Source organism: Protopterus annectens, chromosome 3.part1 (assembly GCF_019279795.1).
Source record: "Protopterus annectens isolate FY-2018-M chromosome 3.part1, PAN1.0, whole genome shotgun sequence".
NCBI classification, from domain to species: Eukaryota; Metazoa; Chordata; order Ceratodontiformes; family Protopteridae; genus Protopterus; species Protopterus annectens.
Window position 1 is genome coordinate 1,874,893,342 of NC_056732.1, and position 21,963 is coordinate 1,874,915,304.

Sequence of the window (21,963 nt, forward strand, 5' to 3'; positions counted from 1 at the left end):
GATCAATTACCTTCTCTTTTACTTTACTGACAATTTTATCTTATCTTTAATTGCTTGTAAATAAGATACAGGGTTGTAACAAAAAGTGTGTGTGTGTGTGTGTGTGTGTGTGTGTGTGTGTGTGTGTGTGTGTGTGTGTGTGTGTGTGTGTGTGTGTGTGTGTCTGTATGTGCCTGACTGTTCGTGGGAGATATTGCTCTTTCAGTCTAACAGTTGTTTTACATTCCCTGTGTTCATGTGTTACAAAGCCTGTAAGGAATGCTATGCCTTCTGCAGTGATGTGAATTGACTATCTCAGACTTGACACTTAACTGAAAAGAAACCTGTGTCTGCTAACATAGTGACACCTGTGCCTGCTAACATAGTGACACCTGCGCCCACTAACATAGTGACACCTGCGCCTGCTAACATAGTAGCACCTGTGTCTGCTAACATAGTGACACCTGTGTCTGCTAACATAGTCACATGCAATGCAGTTTGGAATTTTATATGTTATATTAGCAGATTAACTGCATAATCATGTCAGAAGGATGATTTGATGTACTTCTCCACAGTCCAGTGGCATCCCAGGGTCCACTGTGCATACAGGCCTTCAGTTGAGGCAGATACATACTTCGGAGAGCAGATATCTAACAAACACTTGATTTGGGACCATGTTATTCTTGTTTGGCTGAGGAAAATGCCAACATACAGAGCAAAACAAGGAACTGGACAGAGAACTGTGAAATCAGAAAGAAGAGTAAAATGATACATCATTTCATCTTATTTTTGAAGTACACAGTACAAAGAGTGGAAAATGTTTAAATTTAGTCCGCATTCTTCATCAGAGACATATACATGGTTTCTCTATCATGTTATATTGAAGGTTCCCTGTTCCTACCTCTCATTATGTGTTACTTCTGGCAACATAATGTTCCTGAACCTAAGACTGTGGTCCGAATTCACAAACTGAATGCTGGTACTTGGCAAAGGCTGTTGCCATGTCCTAGTGTGCTAACACTACCTCCCGTCATTGATTCAGGAGATGAATGGGAATAGCTGGCAAATTATAATTGATATCAGATATGAGAGCTCATCGCGACATGCTAACTCAGACTGTGATGTAGCATAGCCTCATCTTGTCAGTTTGCCATTACCTATAGCAGCCTGACTTTGAGCTGACATAGACATTGGGTGGGGGTCAGCCACTGAAAGGTTTGGCATGCAGTTAGTTGACATTTTTCATTATTCAAAAAATAATGTTATTGTATACTCACTACCTTTGCACTGAACATATTTTTGAGCAGTATTTTTATAGAAACCAACTGGTGTACTGCCGTATCTTGATTTGCGATATTGAACTATATCTGCAACACATTTGTGCCCCTGAACTGGGCCTGACTGTCCAGCTAGGTTGCATGCAGCTTAGACTAAGTATCTGGCCAGTGATGCTGAAAGATAAGTTGTTTTGTGAATTATGGTCAGTGATTTTTGCTAGCACTTAATCATAAATCTCCCTTGTGGTGCGGAAGAGGTTTTGCAGAATCTGGACCATTATCTTTTGTTGTGCTGTGAGTACTGAGACTTTATTATTAGTGTTGCTTCAAGTTTCACTTGAAAAAGATGTTTCATAACTTTTTTCTTGCTATTCCCGTATGTCCAGTCATCTCTGTTTTCCTAAGTATGTTACTCAGCTTCCCCTAGACAGTTGTCTACCGCCAGGGCTATCATATGGTGTGGCCACTAAGATTCAAATAAATTGTAATCAGAGCCAGGCATTTAGTCTTCCATAGTAGCATTGCCTATGATGGACAACATAAAGCAAGCTGAAGCTACCATCTTAGTCCTGCTCAGAGAGATTAAAACATAAATTCTGACAGTGGAAAAAGACTGTTTGGCCACCTAGTTTACTCATTCCATTGCCTGCTCCAGTGGAGTTGAGGGGTAAAGCCTTAACGTTGACCCAGATGATCTAAGGTCACTTACTAGCTTAGGCACTTGTTGGATCTGGTGCAGGTGAGAAGGAGAATGATTTGCTTCTCTCTCTTCAGGAGTGGAGGGGTGCTCATGCTGGGCACATTTTATTCTCTTTAGGAATGGAGGGGGGCTCATGCTGGGCACATTCTTTTCTCTTTAGGAGTGGAGGGGTGCTCATGCTGGGCACATTTTATTCTCTTCAGGAAGGGGGGGTGCTCATGCTGGGCACACTCTATTCTCTTCAGGAGTGAAGGGGTGCTTATGCTGGGCACATTCTGTTCTCTTCAGGAGTGGAGGGGTGCTCATGCTGGGCACATTTTATTCTCTTCAGGAATGGAGGGGTGATCATGCTGGGCACATTCTATTCTCTTCAGGAGTGAAGGGGTGCTTATGCTGGGCACATTCTGTTCTCTTCAGGAGTGGAGGGGTGCTCATGCTGGGCACATTCTATGTAGTAGAATCCCCTGGTAAAGAGAGGAGATCATTTGGAGGTGCTGTCTACAAGGGAGCAGGACCATTTGAGTATGTATATGTGGTAGCCAACTGTATGCCAACTTCTAGCTTGTTTTTGGCTTGTACAGGTGACGTTAGGCTTATCCATAAAACTCTGGCCTGTAGCATTTAGACTATGGCTCAGACTCCCAGCATGCTCAGCTTTCACCCCCATGGGAATGGTTAGGTCTAAGCTTCCTATACCCGGGGAAGGACAGGCTTACAGAGTAGCTTGGAGGGTATAAGGCATGATGGCTGTAAGGGAAACAGTTTAAAAAATAATCTGGCCATTTTCTTATTTGTTTGTTTGTTTGCTGAGAAAGTCTGCCTGGGCATCAAACTCCTTTTCAGAGAAGGCCCAGGGAGAACAGCTCCAGAGTTAGTGATGCATAAAACAGAATCATAAAACAAGTACAGGAATCTGTGACGCTCATCATTGATGGTAACGTGCACTTCACTCATATTTACCTAATACAGATTGAGCAAAACAGAAGAATATATAGAAGGGGAGCTGCAGAATATAAAGGTGAAACATTTTCCAAAGAATGCTTGGGTATGTTGTAAGAATGAGTGTTCGAAGTACATTTAACATGAGTGCAGGAAGGTCCTGTAACGCTTGTGTGAGTGAGTATAGGAATAGCTGAGACTGGATAGAAATATTTGCAAAATATTTTTTATTACGTACAGTGTAGTTACACATGAGACTGTGTTGATTATTCCAGCGGGCTTACCTACACCGGGGTAATGATGATGACAGGGACAGAAAATGGATATGCTCCAAATCGTGGTTAACATGATTTCCTTCCTGCTTGTGCAATAATTGCTTGCTGTTTGAATTCTGCCCACTGTTTTGACCCCACCCATCACTGGGAAGGCAGTTTGCATGACTGATCCCTCTGTCTTTTAAAAATATTTGATTACGTTTTTTCTGATATGTCTTCTGTTGTCATCATTCTGTATTGTCTTATTCCTGCACTGACCACTGTACTTCTTTGTGACTTTGGTCATCCCTTTGAATTGTTTAACACTTCCTGTCATGTGGTCATCTCTTCTTTCCTGAGGTGCACACATATGAAGTATCTTTAATTCTTCTTTGCACAGTTTCTCCTCCTGCATACTGCCCACCATGTTCACTTGTTTTCTTCTGAACAGTTCAGATCATCTCTCTGTGTCCATGAAATCAGGGTTTCCAGAAATCCAAACTTTACACCAGATGGTGCCTTTATGTTTTCGGTGGGATAATAAAGACGCTAATTGTGATGGTTGTGTCATTCCCCCATCCTGTGTCTCTGAAGTCTGCAGTCCCTTGTGTTCCTTATTGCATGCTTACTGTGTAAATACAAACCCTTTTCCTTTTTTTAAACAAAAATCATCTTTATTAATTACGCTGCTATGATATTAATCTTAAGCAGTTACAGTCACTTAAACAGAACCCAGTACAAATTCACTCAAAAACTCTAATGATATAGGACACACAAATACAGATAAAACAGGATCCAAACTGCATTCTTGATGGCTAAATATTCCTGGTATGAGACACTCTGATACAAATCCAAAGTAAAGAATGATGCTGAAGACGATAAGACTGTATCTTGCAATAATATGTGAAATGCAATCTTGAGTACACAAGCCTCTTTTTATGTAGAACTCTGTCGTGGTAAAATGTCACCCCACCAATGTACACACACTCGACTTCACCCATACTTAAATACCGTACGTATAGAGAGTATCAAATATTATCATAATCAAGTTTTCTCCTGTAAAAAATCTCGTTGTTTTGATAACATTAGTATATGGAAAATTGTAAAAGTCTTGGTTTCCCACTGTATTATCTCTCTTCGCTAATGCCTGATTTTTATACCAGATCCCAAAACTACTGTTATACATGAACTTCAAACTCTCATAGAAAATCTTTACAAAACCACTCACCTTGTATCTTACTTTAATTTGCTGTACGACCCATTTTCCAGACCATTTGCTAGATAATATATTAATAATATTTCATAAATACGAGTGAATCTCAAACCTTTGTAATGACTTAAATTTTGCTTGCATAAGTATCCCATCCTTTTATAGACCAGTTAAATCCATGTGTATAATAATTTTTGTAAACAGTAGAAGTAGGAGACATATCTATTTCTCAGATGTCCAGACTTTTGTAGAATGACCAGATTTTTGTCTCACAGTTTTGGTCTGTTCCTCATAAAATTTGTGATTTCCTGGTAAATCACTGAAGAGTGAAGTCACTAATTAATGACAAGATTTTGAGTTTCAGACTTCACATCCTACACAAAACGAATGCTAACACAAATACTACTATTCTAGCAACTTTTTAAGTTTATAAGAACAATATTTAAAATCTGTCCCTATTTTGGGCCAATGCCCCCATTACCTTAGTCTTTGTCCAGATTTCTTATGTTAAGAGGTTGTGGGGTATGGTAGATTGTATAATTTGTGCACACAATCACTTTAAAAACAATTTATTTCATGTCCATCTGTACCGTTACTTTGGCTAGCAGTCAGTCTTCTACCTGGCTTTGGTGCTGTCTGACAGTTCCTTCCTGCGACATTAATTTGTTTCTCCAATCACATCTGTCTTGGGAAGTCTTCTTAATGGGTGGCCTAATGGTTAAGGTGTTTGCCTTACAAACACAAGGTGCAGGGTTTGAGTCTCACAAGGGATAATTGGCTAGGCTTAAAATGGCTTGCAAGGGCAATTAGCTTAGTACTAACCCATGAATCTAATTAGATATAATTCAGCAGATCATATCCATTAATATTCATAATGCATATTTCTGACAAATAAGTAGATATGCCTATTGATATACCTTCCAGTTGCAAAGTATTAGCTCTTGTAAGTTAGGGAATAAGATGATTTCTTACATGCAGAATGAACACAGTTGAACAGAATTATAAAATTGTCACAATCAAGATCTTTCGGATTCCTATCACTCATCTGAGTGATCATAAGAAATAATTCACTAATTCATGACTGTTTCAGGCAAGCCAAAACATTCATTGTTTAGGAAAAAACACCCTTTTAAGACTAGTCATTACCCAAAGTGTCAGGCCTGCCAGTCCATGACATTCTTTTTCATGGATCCGTTTCCTTATAGCACAAGGAATTACATGATCAGCTAAACAGCATAACTAATGCACCATTTGTAATAAATCATTTATATAATCTTGGGGGAGCCCTCCTCTTAAAATAAAAAGAAAATGAAACAATCTGTTTGTCACAAACGCCTGATGCAAGTAAAAGAAGAAGAGAGGTGCTTTTAATCATAAAGAGTGCAACCAGCTGTATAAAGGGATTTATCCAAGTAGTCCAGGCAGCTGAACCCCTCTTATAAATAGCATGCAAAAATTCAAATAGTCCATCCATGTATATTAACATTAACAAGCAATAACAGAGCGATTCTTACTCAAATATTCCTTTACTCTCCCACGGTCTGAGGGAAACGGGTGCATCAGAAAAAAATCAAAAAGAAATAATATTAAAAGTGTTCAAACTAGGAGTAGGGATATTATTAACAAATTAACAGTTTACCTTTCCTACATGCATAATTTTAAACTGCAATGTTAAAGTCTGATGATCTGTGGAAGATAACATCTGTTGTGATACCTTTTACATTTGGGAGTGGACCTTAGTAGACCTATTAAACTACTGGAAAGGCCACAGAGGGTTCCTGACTAAGAAGATTACAGGCCTATAGACCCTGCACGACCAGGATTGTTGGAAACACTGTCCCTTTATTCAGTATCTTATAGACTATTGAGAGAAGAAGTGTGCATAGCCTCCCATGCCGTTGGATACATCGCTGTCCTTGCTTTCCTGTATCACTGTGTGTTTAATGCTTCCACTAACAAGAGAGGCCTAAATCTTCACCAATAGATGAATAAAACACAGTAGTTTTATCACACAGTGCCTTCCCCACCTCTGGAACAGACTTTCCATGAAGGTTAAACAGTGCCATTTGCTAACATCCTTCAAATAGAACCTGGATGAGCGGATAGGTCCCCACAAATTTACACCAGGATCGATTGGGTTAGCTCTCCTTGGTGTTGGGTACAGGCAAGGCAAATAAGGTCTTAACACTATGTTGTCTTGAAGTAACTATGAAAAATAGTTATGTAAATAAAGAAAATAAAAAAAAAACAAAGAAAACAGTAACTACTAATCTATCCGTTACGATCCCTCTAATGCAGTGAGCTTTACAATTAATAAGCAGGAGAAGCAAAATGATTAAATAACTAACTGAGGTACGTGTTACTATCATTATCCACTGCCTGCCATCATTAGATATCTGTAGGCAGGTAACAGGTTAATTCCTGCTGTGTTCACCAGGTATATTGTGCATATATTTCAGCAGTAACACGTGTAACGTTCATACTCATCCTGCTTAAGTCAAATGTCATCACCCACTAAAGGACTCAGTTGAAATAGCCGAGAGCATTGATCCCCCAAACGAAATGCGAAACAATTGCTGCCTTCCTGATCAGTAAGGTCATCTTAAACTTTCACTGAAACTGATCTCATAACTGTGCAAATAGATCTGCTTGCATTAGTGTCCCCAGACGATCTGTCCAGTAGATGAGCCAGGCTTCATAGCCAGTCCAGTGCTGAGGGTCCATAAAGGTTTGCATATCCCTTGGAAAAATACTTTTGAGTACTGTAGGAAATGCTAACTTATGTTTAATCTTGTGTCTGTGGCATTTTAATAGTTTTGGAAAACTACGATATTTGAAAAAAATGTAGTGTGTGTAAAATCATGGTCCATATGTAGTGGGCAGCCTTGTACTTTCTACTCCTTATCAGGTTTCAGAATCTTCTTTGACATTTGCTCATGTTTATACCAAGTTTTAAACTAAATAAGAATTACTCTTGGTTTTCCTGTCTTTTATTTTTTCTGCCATGACTTGTAGCAACCAAAATAAATTCTCTGCCCTGTGATGTCTTGAAAAAACAGTATAGTGTACCAATTTAGTTTTAAACAATCACATCAGCTATCTGATTACTTCATTAACATGCTAAATAATTTTCTCAGGTTATGAATTAGATATCTAATGGAATTGCCACACCTTTTGTCTAGGTTCTCATAATGCTTTTCTTCTTAGTTTCCGCACATTTAGGCACGGCCTCACTCACATGGCTGACCATACTTTCCATGTCTTTCCACTGTTACTTTCTCTCACTTACTAAGATTACCACTGCTATTGAAATTATCTTATTTTACTTAAAATTTGCAGTAGAAGCTATACCTTTTAACACAATCACATTCAAACTGAAGGAAGGAAGTAACAAACTTGTGGAAGCATTATAAAAACTCTTTAATGTTGCTTTTTTTCCATTAATAAGGTTTTGTTTCCCTGGGTTTTATTTTCCAGGAAAACTGTTCTGCAGCTTGGTTGCATTAGATCTACATTGCATATTCCTGACTGTTCTTTAGTGTTTCCAGCTAACTTTTAATTTTTTTTTCTGTTTTTGCATGTATCTGCCTTGTTGCTTATGTTTGAATCCCTTACAGAAAGACAAAACAGCAATGTTTTTCTTGCAGTGTACTGTGTCGCTTGCAAACACATTAAAAGTGCTCAACATAGTAATGAGCTTTCTGATTCTTCATTAGGAACAGTGTCATTATGAAATGGAAACAGCTGCTTCCTGCAGCTCAAGCTTAGAACATAATTAGTGAGTTATACTAAAATCCACTGACCACATAGTAATAGAAGGACAAAACAGAGTATGCTGACTTCAGGAGTAAAACTAGAAGTCATGAGTCTGCCAAAGTCTGGCTGTTTCCTGATAAAGATTTAATGCTTCTAGGCCAAAAGGAGGATCTCTTCTGGTGCAAGTGTTAAAAATACAGCTAGACTGCATGCACAGCTCTTTCATCATCTGGTGTTTTAGCCACCTAATTAAATGGCATGACTTATTTGTGTCCCACTAGCTTCAAGTAATCAACAGTTCTTTCCTTTGGAAGTGGTAATGCAATTTCCACTTTTACTGAACTTCTATTAATTAATTGGAAATGTTCTTATTTTGACTTTCTTTCATACTTTGAACAGAAAAGTGACATCTGATGTCACTTTACGATGCCGAAGAGATTTACAGCTTATCAACCTGATGGGTAGATGTTACTGAAAAGATTAGCTAAATGTGTCATTTCTCCTATTTCTCTAAGAATTACGTGTGTGGCTTGTCATACTTTATTGTCCAACTCTAAGACATTCCCAGTAGTACAATTTGTGCTGATAACCAGTGTGCACCTTATTTCATAATGTTATTCAGCCATTCCCAGATTCAATAAGTGTAGTTTGCAGCATCAAGGAGGATATTATGGCTCAAGAAGGGTACTGCCCACCCTAATAGGTTCATAAGTTTATAGATTAGTACTAGGCTAACTGCCCTTGTGGGCCATTTTGAGCCTAGCCAGTTACCCCATGTGAGAATCAAACCCTGCATCTTGTGTCTCTAAGTTAAACACCTTAACCATTGTGCCAACCTCCCACCCCTGTCCTCTGGGATGCTTGTTGTGTCCTCTGGGATGGTTGTTGTGTCCTCTGGGATGTTTGTTCTGTCCTCTGGGATGCTTGTGTCCTCTGGGATGCTTGTGTCCTCTGGGATGCTTGTTGTGTCCTCTGGGTTGCTTGTGTCCTCTGGGATGCTTGTTCTGTCCTCTGGGATGTTTGTTGTGTCCTCTGGGTTGCTTGTGTCCTCTGGGATGCTTGTTGTGTCCTCTGGGATGCTTGTGTCCTCTGGGATGTTTATTGTGTCCTCTGGGATGCTTGTGTCCTCTGGGATGCTTGTTGTGTCCTCTGGGATGCTTGTTCTGTCCTCTGGGATGCTTGTTGTGTTCTCTGGGATGTTTGTTGTGTCCTCTGGGATGGTTGTTGTGTCCTCTGGGATGTTTGTTGTGTCCTCTGGGATGCTTGTGTCCTCTGGGATGTTTGTTGTGTCCTCTGGGATGCTTGTTCTGTCCTCTGGGTTGCTTGTGTCCTCTGGGATGCTTGTGTCCTCTGGGATGCTTGTGTCCTCTGGGATGTTTGTTGTGTCCTCTGGGATGCTTGTGTCCTCTGGGATGTTTGTTGTGTCCTCTGGGATGCTTGTGTCCTCTGGGATGTTTGTTGTGTCCTCTGGGATGCTTGTGTCCTCTGGGATGCTTGTTGTGTCCTCTGGGATGGTTGTTGTGTCCTCTGGGATGTTTGTTGTGTCCTCTGGGTTGCTTGTGTCCTCTGGGATGTTTGTTGTGTCCTCTGGGATGCTTGTGTCCTCTGGGATGTTTGTTGTGTCCTCTGGGATGCTTGTTGTGTCCTCTGGGATGCTTGTTGTGTCCTCTGGGATGCTTGTGTCCTCTGGGATGCTTGTGTCCTCTGGGATGCTTGTTGTGTCCTCTGGGATGCTTGTGTCCTCTGGGATGTTTGTTGTGTCCTCTGGGATGCTTGTTGTGTCCTCTGGGATGCTTGTGTCCTCTGGGATGTTTGTTGTGTCCTCTGCGATGTTTGTGTCCTCTGGGATGTTTGTTCTGTCCTCTGGGATGCTTGTTGTGTCCTCTGGGATGCTTGTTCTGTCCTCTGGGATGCTTGTTGTGTTCTCTGGGATGTTTGTTGTGTCCTCTGGGATGGTTGTTGTGTCCTCTGGGATGTTTGTTGTGTCCTCTGGGTTGCTTGTGTCCTCTGGGATGTTTGTTGTGTCCTCTGGGATGCTTGTGTCCTCTGGGATGCTTGTTCTGTCCTCTGGGATGCTTGTTCTGTCCTCTGGGTTGCTTGTGTCCTCTGGGATGCTTGTGTCCTCTGGGATGTTTGTTGTGTCCTCTGGGATGCTTGTGTCCTCTGGGATGTTTGTTGTGTCCTCTGGGATGTTTGTTGTGTCCTCTGGGTTGCTTGTGTCCTCTGGGATGTTTGTTGTGTCCTCTGGGATGCTTGTGTCCTCTGGGATGTTTGTTGTGTCCTCTGGGATGCTTGTTCTGTCCTCTGGGATGCTTGTTCTGTCCTCTGGGTTGCTTGTGTCCTCTGGGATGCTTGTGTCCTCTGGGATGTTTGTTGTGTCCTCTGGGATGCTTGTGTCCTCTGGGATGTTTGTTCTGTCCTCTGGGATGTTTGTTCTGTCCTCTGGGATGCTTGTTGTGTCCTCTGGGATGCTTGTTCTGTCCTCTGGGATGTTTGTTGTGTCCTCTGGGATGCTTGTTCTGTCCTCTGGGTTGCTTGTGTCCTCTGGGATGCTTGTTGTGTCCTCTGGGATGTTTGTTGTGTCCTCTGGGATGCTTGTTGTGTCCTCTGGGATGCTTGTTCTGTCCTCTGGGATGCTTGTTCTGTCCTCTGGGATGCTTGTTGTGTCCTCTGGGATGTTTGTTTTGTCCTTTGGGTTGCTTGTGTCCTCTGGGATGCTTGTTGTGTCCTCTGAGATGTTTATTGTGTCCTCTGGGATGCTTGTTCTGTCCTCTGGGATGCTTGTGTCCTCTGGGATGTTTGTTGTGTCCTCTGGGATGCTTGTTGTGTCCTCTGGGATGCTTGTGTCCTCTGGGATGTTTGTTGTGTCCTCTGGGATGCTTGTGTCCTCTGGGATGTTTGTTGTGTCCTCTGCGATGTTTGTGTCCTCTGGGATGTTTGTTGTGTCCTCTGCGATGTTTGTGTCCTCTGGGATGTTTGTTGTGTCCTCTGGGATGCTTGTTCTGTCCTCTGGGATGCTTGTTGTGTCCTCTGGGATGCTTGTTCTGTCCTCTGGGATGCTTGTTGTGTCCTCTGGGATGCTTGTTCTGTCCTCTGAGATGTTTATTGTGTCCTCTGGGATGCTTGTTCTGTCCTCTGGGATGCTTGTGTCCTCTGGGATGTTTGTTGTGTCCTCTGCGATGTTTGTGTCCTCTGGGATGTTTGTTGTGTCCTCTGGGATGCTTGTATCCTCTGGGATACTTGTTCTGTCCTCTGCGATGTTTGTGTCCTCTGGGATGTTTGTTGTGTCCTCTGGGATGCTTGTTGTGTCCTCTGGGATGCTTGTATCCTCTGGGATACTTGTTCTGTCCTCTGCGATGTTTGTGTCCTCTGGGATGTTTGTTGTGTCCTCTGGGATGCTTGTTCTGTCCTCTGGGATGCTTGTGTCCTCTGGGATGCTTGTGTCCTCTGGGATGTTTGTTGTGTTCTCTGGGATGTTTGTTCTGTCCTCTGGGATGCTTGTTGTGTCCTCTGGGATGCTTGTGTCCTCTGGGATGCTTGTTCTGTCCTCTGGGATGCTTGTGTCCTCTGGGATGTTTGTTGTGTCCTCTGGGATGCTTGTGTCCTCTGGGATGTTTGTTGTGTCCTCTGCGATGTTTGTGTCCTCTGGGATGTTTGTTGTGTCCTCTGGGATGTTTGTTCTGTCCTCTGGGATGCTTGTTGTGTCCTCTGGGATGCTTGTTCTGTCCTCTGGGATGTTTGTTGTGTCCTCTGGGATGCTTGTTCTGTCCTCTGGGATGCTTGTTCTGTCCTCTGGGTTGCTTGTGTCCTCTGGGATGCTTGTTGTGTCCTCTGGGATGTTTGTTGTGTCCTCTGGGATGCTTGTTCTGTCCTCTGGGATGCTTGTTCTGTCCTCTGGGATGCTTGTTCTGTCCTCTGGGATGCTTGTTGTGTCCTCTGGGATGTTTGTTTTGTCCTTTGGGTTGCTTGTGTCCTCTGGGATGCTTGTGTCCTCTGGGATGTTTGTTGTGTCCTCTGCGATGTTTGTGTCCTCTGGGATGTTTGTTGTGTCCTCTGGGATGCTTGTTATGTCCTCTGGGATGCTTGTTGTGTCCTCTGGGATGCTTGTTGTGTCCTCTGAGATGTTTATTGTGTCCTCTGGGATGCTTGTTCTGTCCTCTGGGATGCTTGTGTCCTCTGGGATGTTTGTTGTGTCCTCTGCGATGTTTGTGTCCTCTGGGATGTTTGTTCTGTCCTCTGGGATGTTTGTTGTGTCCTCTGGGATGCTTGTTCTGTCCTCTGGGATGCTTGTTGTGTCCTCTGGGATGCTTGTTGTGTCCTCTGAGATGTTTATTGTGTCCTCTGGGATGCTTGTTCTGTCCTCTGGGATGCTTGTTCTGTCCTCTGGGATGCTTGTGTCCTCTGGGATGCTTGTTCTGCCCTCTGGGATGCTTGTTGTGTCCTCTGGGATGCTTGTATCCTCTGGGATGTTTGTTGTGTCCTCTGGGATGCTTGTTCTGTCCTCTGGGATGCTTGTTGTGTCCTCTGGGATGCTTGTTGTGTCCTCTGAGATGTTTATTGTGTCCTCTGGGATGCTTGTTCTGTCCTCTGGGATGCTTGTTGTGTCCTCTGGGATGCTTGTTCTGTCCTCTGGGTTGCTTGTGTCCTCTGGGATGCTTGTGTCCTCTGGGATGCTTGTTCTGCCCTCTGGGATGCTTGTTGTGTCCTCTGGGATGCTTGTATCCTCTGGGATGTTTGTTGTGTCCTCTGCGATGTTTGTGTCCTCTGGGATGTTTGTTGTGTCCTCTGGGATGCTTGTTCTGTCCTCTGGGATGCTTGTTGTGTCCTCTGGGATGCTTGTTGTGTCCTCTGAGATGTTTATTGTGTCCTCTGGGATGCTTGTTCTGTCCTCTGGGATGCTTGTGTCCTCTGGGATGTTTGTTGTGTCCTCTGGGATGCTTGTGTCCTCTGGGATGTTTGTTGTGTCCTCTGGGATGCTTGTTCTGTCCTCTGGGATGCTTGTTGTATACACCTTTCCTTCCTTTCTTTTCATGCTTTCTTTCCGTAATTTTTTTTCTTCCTCAGTTACTTACACATTTATCTGCATTCATGACCACCTGCCATATTACATTTGTAGTAATTATTATTAGTAGAAAATTCCTTGGTTTTCCTTCTAGTTCAAGTCCATCAGGAAGCCCCCATATTACTTCTCCCAGAGTCATATATTGAGCTCCAGTGGAACAGTGTCAGTCAGGTCCCCCCCTCTTCCAAAGGGAACGCTTTGTCTGCTTATCTAATATACCTCGGGTATTAAATTACTGGCCTGTTCCTAAAATAACATCCCCTGTACTTATCTAATGTACCTCGGGTATTACTGGCCTGTTCCTAAAATAACATCCCCTGTACTTCCTTCTTACCTCAGAAACACCCCACTAAGTGCTGGAGGGAAGGTGTTATGTCATTCTAACCATCTGCACTTTACTGTAGTGAAATAAGACTGTGAGATGTGTGGTTCAATTCCCTCTTCCTCCTCTGTATATTGTGCATCTCTCTGAGTAAGTCACACCCTGCTTATGGGTTACCCTTGAAAAAAGGCACTTGGGCCTTGTAGATCACCTGTACAAATTATACAAATAAAATTATTCTCCTCCCTAGCTAACTATTTAACTTGCAAGTTCAAACTTAAACTTTGTTGGAGGCTGTTACCGCTAACTAAAAGCTCTGAAGTCCTAGATACCAGTATCTTGAGCTGTGGAATTATTGTTATGGTCTTCACTGGTAGCAGTTACTCTAAATTTATTTTTTGTTTTTATTTTATTTTTTTTTATTTTATATAATTAACTTTGCAAGCCCACTGGGCGCACACTTCTCTTTTCAAGGGTGACCTGGGAGCTTTCTCTGGTTAAATGACTTACTTAGGGTTACACAATAGCCAGTAGGAGTCGGAAGGAATAAAACCCAGTAGCCTGGGCACAGGAAGTGGCTCATTAACAGCTTGGAGCCTTAGTTCTGTGTGCCAAGTGCCAGGAATTTGATCTGAGTCACTCTAACTTTGATTTGCCTACTTATCTTGCAGGTTGCTTTTTATAGGTATAAAGGCATGTACCAGGCTAATGGCCCTGAACCCTTTACAAGCCTAGCCCATAGGATTAGCCTAGCATAGTGCCACCTGAACTTAGTTCCCATTGCCTCTGTCAAGTAGAGCCACTGGAGTGTTCCCTGGGGTGAATTTTCTATTTCCCATCCACTCATCAAGATTTCTCTTGAAGAAAGCCAAGAGGTGAGGTGCTCTGTTAAACATGTATAGGAAGTCTATTCCATAGCATGGGGAGTCTCTGGGTTATGAGCCTGTCCCTTCAGCATGTTCTGTTGATTCTGGTAATGAGGTTGAGGTCTCTGGAGCAGGTGGTGTGGAGGGATTGGGATTTCTTCAGTTGTAGCATTTCTACCAGATCTGGGTCAGACATCACTTTGTAAGTCGAGCGGAGATCGCCTCTAAGTAGGAGATATGAGACAGGGAATAGTTGGAGTTTTTTGCGTCTGTCCATATAGGACAACTGTTTAAAGCCTAGGATCATCTTTGTGAGGTACTTTTGTGGCCTCTCCAGTTGTTGCAGGTGTCTAGTGAGGTGCATTCCAAATGGGACATTGTACTCAATGATTGGCCTAATGAGGGAAGAGTAGAGGGACACAATGACCTCTTTCTTCCTGGATGCAAAACCCTTAGTAATGAGATGTGCCACACTGAAGGACTTTCTGGCCACAGTGGCAATGTGGTGGTCAAAATAGAGGTTGCTGTAAAGCTGTGTTCCCAGATCTCTTATAAAGCCTTGTGTGTTCAGTAGACTACCATCAATGTGGTAATTCATGGGAACTGAGTTTTTCCCAAAGGGGATGATGACACATTTTTTAGCATTGAGCTTAAGGCCATGGTTCTAACACCAGTCGTTGGTCTCAGTGAGGCCTTTCTGCAGGATGTCAACATCACTTGGGGAGTTAACAATAGCTCCCAACTTGTAATCATCTGCGAACTTTGTCAGCCAGAGTCTCTTCCTGTTGGTCTAGACTTTAGAAAAGTAGATACCAAACAAGAGAGGACCCAGGACCGAACCCTGTGGGACTCCACTCATGACTGGTCGATATTCTGACTTGGAGTCAGCTACTTTCACACTGTGGGTTCTGCATATCATGGCATATCATGGTTCACTGATTAAACATTATGGTAGATAGGAGTAATTACTGCATTAAACTCTCCCATTCAAATGAGCTTTGATATCTCAGACTTTAATAGATGTTCATATGATGTTCATTAAATATGTACAGAATGAACATTTCCATCTTTGTTTTACAAACTGCATATGTAGGGTTTCAGCTATGCTGTGAATAACAATGAATGTCAGTGTGTCCTCACACCTATGTTTATACTCAAGGTCAGAGCAAAGTCGCATGTACAGCATTAAATGTTGCCATTCAGAGAGGTGAGAGATTTGCAGTGCTTGGAGTCACAAACTAATTTTGAGTTGCAGCTATTTAGATATTGATGGTATATAATCAGTGTACCATGATATGTAATTAGTGTACCATAATGTGTAATCAGCATACCATGATATTTAGTCAGTGTACCATGATATTTAGTCATTGTACCATATCAGTTTACCATGGTATGTAATCAGTGTACCATGATATTTAGTCAGTGTACCATGATATGCAATCAGTGTACCATAATATACAATCAGTGTACCATGATATTTAGTTAGTGTACCATGATACGCAATCAGAGTACCAAGATACGCAATCAGTGTACCATGATACGCAATCAGTGTACCTTGATATTTAGTCAGTGTACCATGCTACGCAATCAGTGTACTATAATATTTAGTCAGTGTACCATGATATGCAGTCAGTGTACCATAATATACAATCAGTGTACCATGATATTTATTCAATATACCAAGATACGCAATCAGTATGCCATGATATTTAATCAGTGTACCATAATATGCAATCAGTGTACCATGATATGCAATTAGTGTACCATATTTAATCAGTATACCATTATACGCAATCAGTGTACCATGATATGCAATCAGTATACCATGATACACAATCAGTGTACCATGATATGCAATCAATGTACTATGATATTTAGTCAGTGTACCATTATATGTAATCAGTGTACCATCTTATGCCGTTTACCATGACATGCAATCAGTGTACCATGATATTTAGCCACTGTACCATGATATGCAATCAGTGTACCATGATATTTAGTCAGTGTACCATGATATTTAGGCAGTGTACCATGATATGCAATCAGTGTACCATGATATTTAGTCAGTGTACCATTATACACAATCAGTATACCATGATATACAATCAGTGTACCATCTTATGCAGTTTACCATGACATGCAATCAGTGTACCATGATATTTAGTCAGTGTACCATGATATGCAATTGGTGTACCATGCTATTTAGTCAGTGTACCATGCTATTTAGTCAGTGTACCATGCTATTTAGTCAGTGTACCATGATATTTAGTCAGTGTACCATAATATACAATCAGTGTACCATGATATGCAATCAGTGTAGCATCTTATGCGGTTTACCATGACATGCAATCAGCGTACCATGATATGCAATCAGTGTACCATGATATGCAATCAGTGTACCATGACATGCAATCAGTGTACCATCTTATGCAGTTTACCATGACATGCAATCAGTGTACCATGATATTTAGTCAGTGTACCATTATACACAATCAGTGTACCATGATATGCAGTCAGTGTACCATCTTGTGTAGTTTACCATGACATGCAATCAATGTACCATGATATGTAATCAGTGTACCATGATATGCAATCAGTGCACCAAGACATCTAACACAACCCCTATTGATTACCACATCAATGGCAGCCCCCTAAGCACCTGTGGTGAGAGACCTGGGCACTCATGTTGATACCAACCTCACATTCAATGATCATGTAGTGGCAGTGGTCAGAAAAGCCTTTTACTTGGTTCATCTTATAAGTAAAGGGATTGCGCCCAGAAAAAAGGAGGTTATTACCATTCTATACTCCTCCCTTATTAGACCAATAATTGAGTATAACGTCCTGTTTGGGATGTACCTCTCCAAACATCTGCACCAACTGGAATACCTCACAAAGGGAATCCATGGCCTCCAACACCTGTCCTACGCAGACAGGTTTGAATCACTATCACTCTATTCAGTATCATACAGATTGCTCAGAGGTGATCTATGTCTCGCCTACAAAGCAATCTTGGACCTTGCCCTATTAGCGATGCTCCATATCTGTAAGTCTAACTCCTCACGCACTACCCGCTCAAAAGGCCTGAATTTAATACGCAACATCAACAAAACCTGTTAGAGAGACAGGTTTGTCTCCCACAGGCTGCCCCATCTGTGGAATAGACTCCCCATAAATGTCAAACAGAGCACCTCGCTGACCCTCTTCAAGCACAACCTTGATGAGTGGATGGGAAACCATAAATTTGTCCCAGGCGTCCACCTGTGTCTCTCATTGACTGGTGACAGGTGCTGACTGAGGTTTCTTTTTGGGGATAAACTCTTGGCTAAGCTTGGAAGGGCCACAGGGCCATTAGCCTAGTAACCTCCTATGATCTGTGTACCATATGCTGATTCATGCCAGCAGAGTTACATACCAGTTAGATTTAGTGTATATTATGGTGCCTTTTTTACAAAGCCCTGTACAGAACAGAAGCTGACAGCAGGTTTTTCCTTGTCATATTGGTCAGAATCCTGTCCTTCACATAATGGACTGCTCTGATGTCCGCCTACATCAGTCAATGTTCTGTGTGTACATCTTCTGATGTTAGCCTAGTGATTATCAGAGAATGAAATTAGCCTTTAGAAAAGGAGTGAGACTATCGGTATATTGCAGGGTAGAAACCCTTCACCCCTATATTTGATATCTATATATGATTTTGAACACCAGAGTAGAGTTTTTAGGGTTAACACTGATGTTCCAGGCAGCCATTTGAGTGGCCTCATTTCTGATATAAAGTACAGGTCATACTGTGAAAATATTAGGGAAAAATGTGAATTTAAGTCTGCATGGTTACTTTCAGCCTCTGTATGTTTAGCAACATTTCCTTGATATTGTTTGATCATATTGCAGTTATCAGTAACTTTAGAAAAATATAGACTTTCATTTGCTCATCTTGTAAAAGTCGCAGTGGTCAGATTTGAAACCTCATACTAAACACCCCAAATGGTGGTGGTGAGGAGTTTACTATGTTCTAGTTTTGTACCAGTTTTGCCATATACCATAATGCTCATATATAGTGACCATATGGCATTAGCGCAGTAGAGACTAGACTTGAATGTGTCCGTAATATGCAGTACCCCCTCTTATCGAATACTGGCACCTCCCTTATCATGTAACAGTGCTGGCGTGGAACACTGCCTCTCATTCTGTACTGGTAGAGTGCGGAGGCATATGGGACGCCAGCGGCTACCATAGTTCTGTTATTGAGCACTCAGAGACTTAGTCTGGTTGGATTGTAAACTGTCATCTCTTATAGAGTGACGACTGTTTGCAGTATGCAACCCCATGATGCTGTGAGCAGGGAACTGAGAGCACAGTGCAGGAAGAATGGGAGGGGGGCAGAAACAAAGCAATACATTGAGTGTAGAAAGCAAACTCTGGCTTGGAATGAATTGCAAACCTTACAATTTAAGTAGCTCTCTGAAACTATTAACTGTGATTCCAGTGGCTAAGTGTATCAATTTCCAATGCTAAGTGCAATTTGTGGTCAGTTAATAGTCAGCAGGACACGGTCTTCCTGGAAAATTATTTGTAACTTGATTATTCTAATGCATGAAGCTGCTCAAGGAACTGGTGACATTCTGTAACAGACTGCACCCCCAACACACACACACACACACACACACACACACACACACACACACACACACACACACACACACACATATATATATACAAAACCACGTACCTGTGAGTGCATCATCCTGTTTTAGCAATCATTTAAAAGTGACATTGTATGAATCTGCTGTGATCTGTAAATGTTTTCCATCACACATTTATCCAGTGTGAATTGCAAGTCCACTTACTGAATTATTAACAGTTTTAAAAGAAATGACAAGGTAATGAGTTTAGTTCTATAAATTCTTTGGTAGTATGCAGTCTGGGCATAGAAGATTTCGATTCTCTTGTTTTAGCACTTTGTGCTCACTTGAGAATAGAACCGTTGTGGCTAATATTCAATTTCACAAGTCCTGTTGTAGTCACATAAGGTTCAGAATTGACAAGGCTAATGCAACTTGAGTTCTCTTTCAACATCTAGAAATGTGCGCAGCACTTTAAAATATGACTTTTTGTGCACTTCAGTGACACTTTTTTTAGGTATTTGAATGCCTTCTGTTTCAAGGACAAGCTTTTATGTGTTTGGATTTAAAGAAAAAAAAAGAATATTGTTTTATCTTTGAAAACGGGAATAAAACTCAAGAGATATAGCTATTTGTTTTGGGGTGAGCAGGAACTTTGGTCTGTTCCCTTTTGTTATTGCAAGAGTTGCCACAGAATTCAAAAAAGAAAAAAAAAATTGTATGAAAATACAGGACAATAGCAAGTGTTGAACGTCACTGTTCTTTTCAGTTTTTGCAGGAGGGATCTTTAACCAACTCTGAGATCACAATACCTTGCAGATCAGGGAATATACATTAAGACACAACAATCCTAGACTTAGTTTATGTAAGTCTGCATTTTCACTCATTCTGTCTTACTGTTCCAGGACTCTCAGTAAAGAGTCTCAGAATATCAAATGGTTTACACTTTTTGGGCTGATTATGTGATTTGCTTTGAGTCATGCTGTGGAAGTAGAGGTTTTGGAACTCGGATGGAGTTATGTGCTTCTTTCCTTCTCTGATGCACCCTGCAGTGCCTTTGGAACTCGGATGCAGTTATGTGCTTCCATCCTTCTCTGATGCACCCTGCAGTGCCTTTGGAACTCGGATGCAGTTATGTGCTTCCTTCCTTCTCTGATGCACCTTGCAGTGCCTTTGGAACTCGGATGCAGTTATGTGCTTCCTTCCTTTTCTGATGCACCCTGCAGTGCCATGTTTCTTGTTGTCTCCTGCTTTTGCTGTTCTACAATGCAGTCATTTTGCATATGGACACTGGGGCAGTACTCATCCTGCATTGTATGTACACCTGCTTCTAATCCCTATGCAGTGGTGCAGCATGACCTTTTCAAGTTATGGCATCTTACTGTCACTTGGTCGACAGCGTACAAGACTCTTTTCGAAACAATGACCCTTCAATGAAATATAGCCTCGAGCCAAAAAGAACCTCACCAAGCAATTAATTCCTTAACGCAAATTTTATTTACACAAGACAAAGCAGCGTTTTCGCTACACACAAAAGGTAGCTTCTTCAGAGAAATGGTATTAGAGCTTAAAACACGCTCTTAAGTAAGTACAATACTAGTACTGTGGTTACATCACTTCCTGGATAGGCCGAGTTTAATATTTAAAGTGACAACAACACCATAGGTCCTCATTAGTAAAAACAACATATAAAAACAACGACCTAAAGTAAAAAAATAAGTGGCACAATATATTAAATCAGCAACTGCTTGGCTTGTTAGATCATTTTAAATTGGCCAAGCCACTTAACAAAAAACAAAGTACATGGCTAAAAAATGTACTATAGCAAAATGCAAATAGAACCTACTTTTAACTAAAACTAGAACGTATTTTCAATTTTAAATTATCTTGCCAGGCTAAACAAAGACTGTTTTGATGCAACAAGCTATCTAATAAAAACATGCATAGAAAGTGATCCTATTTTTATTTTGTAACTTTTTTTTAAAATATATATGTGTATGTAAGCCCTAAAGGCTCAGCAAATGTATGCATGATAATCAATATCATAAAAGCAAGTATCGGGAGATACCAGACTGGCCCATTGACATATTTTAAGTGCACAAAAGGGGTTCAATGAAGCTCGAACCTTCAAAAAGAAGGTTATAGCAAAATACTTATTTTCCTTATGGTAGAAATCACCTTCAAAAAAAAGGGGGTATTCATGTAAGCACATTAAAACACCTAAAACAATGACCTGACAATGTGCAAGAGGAGACTGACAGAAGGTTTAAGGACCACATTTACCAGCACAATTATGCCATTAAAAACAAGAAGTGCGAGAATGCCTTGGCCAAACACACAGTAAACTGTCCTGGGCACTCTTTTTCATTTATGGGCATTGATCACATTTCCGCTTCTATTAGAGGAGGGCCAACTTCAATTTTATTAGAAACTTGCGAATTGTTATGGCAACTAAAGTTGGACGCGTTTAATACACCAGGTGTCAACGATAGTTGCAACATCGCTGCCTACTTAAAATATAAATCTTATTTGAGGTAGCTCATTTACTCTAACACATATTTTAAATTATTTAGAGGTTGTATCCTCTTGCACATTGTCAGGTCATTGTTTTAGGTGTTTTAATGTGCTTACATGAATACCCCCCTTTTTTTTTGAAGGTGATTTCTATCATAAGGAAAATAAGTATTTTGCTATAACCTTCTTTTTGAAGGTTCGAGCTTCATTGAACCCCTTTTGTGCACTTAAAATATGTCAATGGGCCAGTCTGGTATCTCCCGATACTTGCTTTTATGATATTGATTATCATGCATACATTTGCTGAGCCTTTAGGGCTTACGTACACATATATATTTTAAAAAAAAGTTACAAAATAAAAATAGGATCACTTTTTATGCATGTTTTTATTAGATAGCTTGTTGCATCAAACCAGACTTTGTTTAGCCTGGCAAGATAATTTAAAATTGAAAATACGTTCTA

General features: G+C 41.2%; 1 protein-coding gene across 6 annotated transcripts in view; it reads left to right on the forward strand.

Annotated features, from left to right (window-relative positions):
* The window catches only part of PITPNM2 (phosphatidylinositol transfer protein membrane associated 2), a 3,395,372-nt gene that overhangs the window by 512,205 nt on the left and 2,861,204 nt on the right, over positions 1–21,963 (forward strand). The gene's annotated exons all lie outside the window — the stretch shown is intronic.